Below are 7,470 nucleotides of genomic sequence, written 5' to 3' on the forward strand. Positions count from 1 at the left end.
CGCCCCCGCCCCGGGCCGCGTCCCCGGCGCCCCGGTGCCCTGGCGCTCGGTGCTCACCTCTGCGCCCGCGCTCACTCGGGGGCCCTGGGACAGGCGCTGCGACTTCGCGGCCCGGAGGCCCGGGCGGCCATGGGGGTCAGGGCGCGGCGGCCCGGCCGGCCCGCGGCCAGGCAGGAAGGAGGGTGGGCCGCGGAGCCCCCTCCTCGCGCCGGCGCTCGGGCCGCGGGCTGGGCGGCCTGCTCGGCTCGCCTCTCGCGCTCGCCGCCGCCGCGCTCTCCAACTCGCCTCTCGAGCCCAGCCGCGGGCGGGGGCGGCGCCCGGGGGCGCGGGGAGCGGGCGGCGCGGGGACCGGGCCCTGGCCGCGCACCCGGCCGGGCCTGCCTGGTGTCCGCGGGTGCCGCGGGGAAATGCGATCCCCTCCGCACAGGAAGAGCGGGCGGCGGGCGGCGCGCGGGGGGAGAAGGAGAGCGAGAGCGGGAGGAAAAAAGTTCCCGGGCGGCCTGGCTGCGCTCGCTCGCTCGCGGCCCCGGGCGCTAGGCGGGCCGTGCGCGCCCCGACAGCACCCCCTGGCGGTCCGCGCGCCCCGTTGCGCCCCCACTCCGCCCGCCCGCCCGCTGGCGGGCCCGGCGTGGGGAGGGGGCTTTGCCGGACCGGGGGAAACGCTCAGGGACCCTCGCGTCCGCCTTCCAGGCCCGGGGGCGCCGCCGGACCGAAGTCGGGGTGACGGCTGGAACCTCGAGCGGAAGACTTGGATACCCCGCTTTCAGGGGCTTGCAGTCCCTGGCCTGGCGCCAAGGCTAGACTCCCACCCCCACCCCGCCAGCGGCTCTCCCCGTGACCTCTCCTTACAGTTCGGGAAACATTTCGACTCATAAACGCAGTAGGCCGGGCATAAATTTCGTACCTTACTGGCACCTGGCACCTTGCTGCGTGCTGGGGAATCAACGGAGACAAGTTGTCCCTGCTGTCATGGAGCTGGCATCCTGGTGGGAAGAGGCAAACAGCAAACAGATGCTGCAGACATAGAGAAGATAATTTCAGGGGATAGTAAGTGCTAGGAAGAAAATGAGCAGGTGAAATGATAAATAGGGGCTACTTAGCTGGGAGTAAGAGGAGGTCTGTGCGTGCGGAGAACTGAATAGCAGGAAGGAACCTGCCGTGGGCAGAGCCAGGCAAAGAGCAATCCTGGCAGAGAGACTAGCCAGTGCAAAGGCACCGAGGCAGGGGAGAGCTTGCAGCCGTGATTCGCTAGGGGACAAGTTGTAGTGGTACTGAGGGCAGAGTCAGAGTGGAGGGCTGGGGTCTTGAGGACTACAAAGGGCCTGGTAAGGAATTTTGACGCATGTGTAATGGTATGGGAAGGAAGGGTTGTGCAGGGCAGGTTTTAAGCAGAGGAATGGCGAGCGAGTGACTGAATGAACCTCGGAACTTCTAGACTCCTTGACAGTTGCCACTCCCAGGCTTCAGCTCACCGCAGATGAAGCAGAATCCCACAGCCACCTGCTCAGGAAGCCTCCCACCCCCACCCAGCCTCTGGGTCTGTGGGTCCTGTGAGTGGGAGTGAGGTGGTCTAGGCGTCTCAGCCCCCAGGTGACCTGAAAGTAGTGAATTATGAATCAAACTTCACTGTCTCATCTGTGAGGTGAGCTCTTCACACTGCGTTCATGAGGAAACTGAGGCACAGACTGAAGTCACCCATTCAGGTTCTCAAGTTAAAGAGAGCTAAGACCTACACCCAGAGTCTTTCCCATTCAGCTCAGCACCCAACTCCCTGGGTGTTAAGAGCAAGACAGGGCATCCCTGGTGGTGCAAGGGGTTAAGACGCAACCTATGAAGCTTGCCACAGCCACTGCATCACAAGTTCAATCCCCAGCCAGGGAGCAACCCACATGGCGCAGCAGACCTCTCCTGACTCGCCTGCTGCTCCCCTCAGCAGTGTATTTCAGCCGATCTGCCTGTTCCATTCCCCACTCTGTCTTTGGTCACCCCCACCCCCCACAACTCTGGCCTTACCCCAGTTCTTGTATGTATAAATAAATAAAATCTTAAAAAAAAAAAAAAAAAAGACCAAGACAGACACAGGATCAAAATGTCAACTGTGCTATTTTAAGGACAGGTTCTGGGGAAGGCAGACCTGGTTTCTAAACCTGGTTGTTCTTTGTGCTGCAGTGTGACTTAGATTAAAAAGTCCAGATTTGCTGAGCCTCAGTTTCCTCATCTGTGTAATGGAGGTGATAGTAATACCCCTTCCTGGAGTTGTTGGGAGGATTAAGTAAGATGAGGTGTGTGAAGCATTTAGTCCAGAGCCTGGCATGCAGCAAGTGCTGTTTCTGTTTGAGATCAAATGCTAGATGAATGGGAATGGCCCCTTTCATCATCCAAGGGCTGCCTAGCCCCTGCCATGGACCAGTCATCTGCTTTCCGGGCCCTAACCTGCTCTTAGGGACAATCTATGGGAAGACCTGGCACATCAAGAAGGGAAGGTCTCCCTGGGAGACTTCTGGCTGCCCACAGGGGTCCTGAGACTGGCGCCTTTATCCAGACAGGCAAGGCTCTTTGGGAAAGCAGCTGGAATCCCAAGTCTGGAAAAGCCCATTTTCTGGTCTCAGATTTGGGTGTCTTGTTTTAATTCACTGGTGTCAGATTTACAAGGCCGGTATCCCCAGCTGCGTGCCTTGAGCAAGTCTGGCTCTTTGGGGTGGAGCGGGGGGGGGGGGGGGGAGGCTCAGGTACTGTTGGAGGAAGCACCTTCGTTTGGAGAATTAGCTTTCCTAGGTGTGAGCAAGGCTTCTGGTGGAGGTGGCATTCAAGCCAGACTGGCAGGATGGGCAGGGCAGATTCCCCTGGGTAGCCCAGAGAAAAAAGACATCTTGAGCAGAAGAGAAGGGACATAGGAGAGAAAGAAGGAGATGGTAGGGCCTCCAGGTAAGAGCGGCTGCCATTTCTGGGCACCTATTACATACATGCCAGGTGCTTTCCATGTGTATCATAGCTTTAGTGGCTGCAAACAAATTTATTCTTTATAGTTCTGGAGGTCATAAGCTCAAAATCAGTATCACTGGGCCAAAAGTCTTAGGTGAAGGCAGGGCTGGCCCCTTCTGGATGGAGGCTAGAGGGAAGAATCTGTTCCTTGTCTTTTCTAGCTTCTGGAGGCTGCTGCATTTGGAGACTCATGACCCCTTGGTGACCCCCAGAAGCTGGAAGAGGCAAGGGAATAATTGCTTCTGATAGAACGGTCTTCTACTTCCTCCCTTGACCTTGCCTCCTCTTATAAGGACCCTTGTGATTGCATTAGGGCCACCTGGATAATTCATGCCACTCTCCTCATCTCAAGACCCTTCATTGAGTCACACCCCCAAGGGATCCCCCTCTGTTTTTCTTTATGCCCCATGTAAAGGAACATTCACAGGCTGCAGGGCTTAGGACCGACCTACATATCTCTGTGAACCATTGTTCAGCTTCACATTCTACATTCTCTGAATGTTTCCTCATCTTAATTCATTTTACAGATAGGAGAATTGGCTCCAAGAGTGGAAGTCACCCCTGGGAGGCCACATGTCAGGTGAGTTTATTAACCTATACCCCACATATTTATGAGTTCTCACTGGTTCGGGCTCTGGGTTCGCAGTGCAGAGTTTCCTGTGAAAGGCATGCTGTGGAGCACAGGCAAAGAGTATAGTGACCTGGGCCTGTCAAGGAATTCAGGGAAGGCTTCCTGGAGGAGGCACCTGCTGTGGATCTCACCATCCCAGGAATGCAAGACTGGGAGCTTCTCAGAGGAGAACCAGGAACTATGGCGGGTTTCTGTCAGCAGAGGCAGCCCTCAGGAGATTCCTACTGAGACCCTCCTGCTCATCCTTAACCAATGTGGCAGGAAGGTGGGGAGGGAATGGGCCAGCAGTGCTGCGCAGGCACCCGGTGGAGGCACTGCTGGGACAAAGGTTTCCGCTAGCAGCCAGAAGATGGAATTCAGCATTGTTTTGACCAGAGAGCAGAGTAAAGCATTTGAAAGTTTTGGAACTGAAATACCTTTAAGGGATCTAAATTCTTGGGGGCCTCACTGCTTTGTATTACCTGTACTTACACTGAAGTCGTCTTACTGACTCCCTGGGGCACTGGAATTTGAGATATCCTCTTCCCTCCCTGAGGGTCTTAAGACCCAGTTCTACATCTCTGTGGTGTAAGCCTTAAACTTTCCCAGGGTTTTCTCTTAGGTCAAAGGAAGATGGGGGTGGGGAAAGGGGAGGAGAGAGAGACCAAGAGAGACAGACCCCCTGTATGCTAGAAGATAGGCTAAAGGGAGGGATCTACCTAAAGATAGAGTCCTGTACCTTGAGGCAACAATAGGCTAATTACTCACTCGCTCAACAGAATACAAATGCAAAGGAAGCACCCACCAGTCCTCCACCTCGTTAGGAAAACATCCCATTTCAATAGACCCCAGGCTCAAGCAAGGAAACTGAGGCCAGGAAGTTTCAGTGCCAGGAGCAGGAAGTGCTGAGCGGGGGTTCAGGCATGTCCAGTGCCAGCCCCTCTGCCTCCTTGAAGGTGAAACCTCCGTGGGCCTTGGGTCCTCCTTTCACAGCAGATCTGCAACCTGTGTGGTTACCCTCCCACCTATGAGTGTGTAGCTAGCATTTATTGAGTACTTACTGTATACCAGGCCTTGTACATTTGGGTTTGTGAGGTAAAGACCCAGTTTCATTTTGCGTAGGAGAAAGTAAGAGGCCCAGAAACGGGAGTAAACACTCCCAGAATTGGTCTGCTTGGTGGGTAACCACAGAAGCGGATGGGAAAGCAGAGGGGAAGGCCTGCCCAGCTCTGCCCCTCGCTGACAGCGTGACCTTGCGCAACTCCTGTGCCTTCTCTGAACCACTCTTTTTTGTTGTTGTTTATTTTTTATTTCATAGTCATAAACTTTGCAATCCAGCTAGTCTTGGAAGTAGATAAGGAGTATATGGAGCCCAAAGAACTGTAGAGTACCCTCCTGAGCTACAGAATGGTCTGGTGGTTCAGATGACACACAAGCCAAATTTATTACATTTGTCACAGTCAGTGATTTTCTTTTTGGTCTTGCCATTCCTGGACCAAAAGTGCTCCATGACTTCCAGAATATTCATGCCCTCCTTCACCTTGCCAGTGACCCTATGCTTCCCATCCAACCACTCAGCCTTGGCTGTGCAGATAAAAAAACTGGGAATCTTTTGTGTTGGGTCCAGCATTTGCCATAGACAAGATACCTGGATGAAATTCTTGTCATCCCCATAGATGGACTTGCTGCCAGCACCTTTATAGTGTGTGAAGTCACCACCCTGGTACATAAATCTTGAGAGAATTGTGTCAAAGTAGGAATCTTTATAACCAAATCCTTTCTCCCCAGTGCTCAGAGCATGAAAGTTTTCTACTGTCCTTGGATTTTGCCTGTAAGCAGCTTGAAGGAGGTACAGCCCAAAGGCTCGCTGTGGACAGAGATGTCGAAGAATAGGGTGGGGTTCACCAGGGCTGGGCTACGCAGAGGTCTGGCAGTTGTGGCATCAACAAGACCCAGCCCCTAATTTCTAAAGGGAAGTATAGTGATGTCTGTCCGCCTCCTGGGTTGTGAGGACCAAAAAGCCCTTTGATGTTATGCAGCTCTGTACAGTTGCTCTGCTCCTCCCCTCCTGGCCTTGAAGGGGCCTTGGATTGTGCTCTCGGGGTTCCTTCCCCCAACACAGAAGGTGAAAGTGATTGGAGTCATTCTTGCAAATGTCTCCCCAATGCTCAAGCCCTTAGAGGAAGGTCATCCAGGGAAAAGGTCAGGGAGGTGGGGGGGATCCATTTTAGAGAGTTTGTGTTTGAGTGATGGGCAGAGCAGAACAGGGAGAAACCCTGACTTCCTGGAAGGCACCCCGACTTCCTGGGAGGCTCTGATTGCCAGCAGAGAGACCAGAAGAAGGAGATGACAGCCCTGCTTAGCCCCAGGAAAGACTGCGCACTGTGGGGTTGGGAGGATTCTATCCAGTCTCAGGGAAGCCCCATAAGGAGTACCAGACCATCTGGCCTGGTGCCAGACAAGCATCACTCACTCAATCACTCATTCATTCATCTACTTATCCGTTTAATACACACAAATTGATCCAAGCCCTGCTCTAGATTCTGTCTCCAGGATAAAGTGATGCAGGCCCCACCCGCAAAGTACTAGACAGACAGGGGACCCATCCGGTGGCTCTTCATTGCAAGAAAAAGATGCTTATGGGCAAGGTGGGGAGAGTTGCTAGAGCTAAGCAGGGCAGGAAGGCTGAGGGAAGACTAAGTTTGAAAGTGTCCAGGACAGTGACAAACATGGCCCAAGTTTTAACAACCTTTACTTATAGTACAGAGAGAAAATGCTCAGCGAATCTTTAGGGGTAGCAGAATCAGTCTGGGACTCATTGTATCTGGAGTTACATTTGGGAGGGATAAGATTCCATTTTGTTTCAGCCAGTGTCGTTCTGGATCATTGTTACAGAACCTATGTCTTACCTTGGTTTTCCTGGAAAACATTCCTTCCCACTTTTAGTTTCAGCCTGGGGTGACCCTACCTCTGGGATGCAGAGGTATTATGCGTTAAGTTTAGCCAGTCAAAATGCCTCCTTCGCCTGACTACAGTGATTAACTCAGGGATGCCTGACCACAGTGATTAACTCACCTGATCCAAGCTCTCTAAACCTTTGCTGGAAGTTTGAGCTTTGCCAGAACCTCCAGGGGTGGTTAAGCTGGTTGGCGGTGAGCCTGAGGAGAAAGCCAATAGGAAGGAGAGTAGTGTTGAGATACAGAGAGATGTCATCTGGGCACCTGGATTCAGCTGCGCCTGAAGCTTAGAATCCTTGGAGTTTCAGTTACAAACCAGTAAACTCATCTGTTTGTATAAACCAGTTTGGATTGGTTTTCGCTCACTTATCTCAAGAGAACTGAGGCTGCCTTACCCGGAGAAGAAGAATTAGAATGGACAGACAGCAGTTTGACCATTGTCTTCAAAGATCTGAAGGGCGGTCCTGACCCTATGTGCTAATGTACAGATTGTGAGACTCCAGTGGGTGGAAGGCCCTGGAGCCTGATTTTGACTATATGAGGAACTTTCCCACAACTAGAACTGTTCAAAGAGGGCCTTGTGCCGCCTTGGTAGAACATCCCGTCTCTGGAGGGAAGCAAACAAAGGAGGGTGTGGTGAATGGAACGCACGCAGGCTTTACTAGAAGGACAGGGAGCCTGTAATTGAATGAACATGATCTGATACTTCAGCCCAGCTTTGGTGCAGAGTGGGGGAACACCAGTCACTCCCAACTTTTAGCTGTAAAATATTTAAAATATTCGAGGAGGTACAAAAATAATTCAGTGATCATCCCCTCACCCAACATTGTAGCTCAAGAAGTAAAATCTCAACAATACAGTAGAGCTCCCGATTATATATAGACCCACCACACCCTGCCTGCCTGTCCCCTTGCCAGTCTT

General features: G+C 53.0%; 1 pseudogene across 1 annotated transcript; it reads right to left on the reverse strand.

The window, feature by feature from the left end:
• Positions 1-5,012: 5,012 nt before the first annotated feature.
• LOC311173839 (peptidyl-prolyl cis-trans isomerase A-like) lies at positions 5,013-6,987 on the reverse strand (annotated as a pseudogene). Its single transcript has 3 exons — positions 6,945-6,987; positions 6,668-6,750; positions 5,013-5,551 (listed from the first exon to the last, which is right to left on the reverse strand). The product of its transcript is annotated as a peptidyl-prolyl cis-trans isomerase A-like (transcript).
• Positions 6,988-7,470: the final 483 nt, after the last annotated feature.

The sequence above is a fragment of the Talpa europaea genome (assembly GCF_964194135.1).
Source record: "Talpa europaea genome assembly, chromosome: 7".
Classification (NCBI taxonomy): domain Eukaryota; kingdom Metazoa; phylum Chordata; class Mammalia; order Eulipotyphla; family Talpidae; genus Talpa; species Talpa europaea.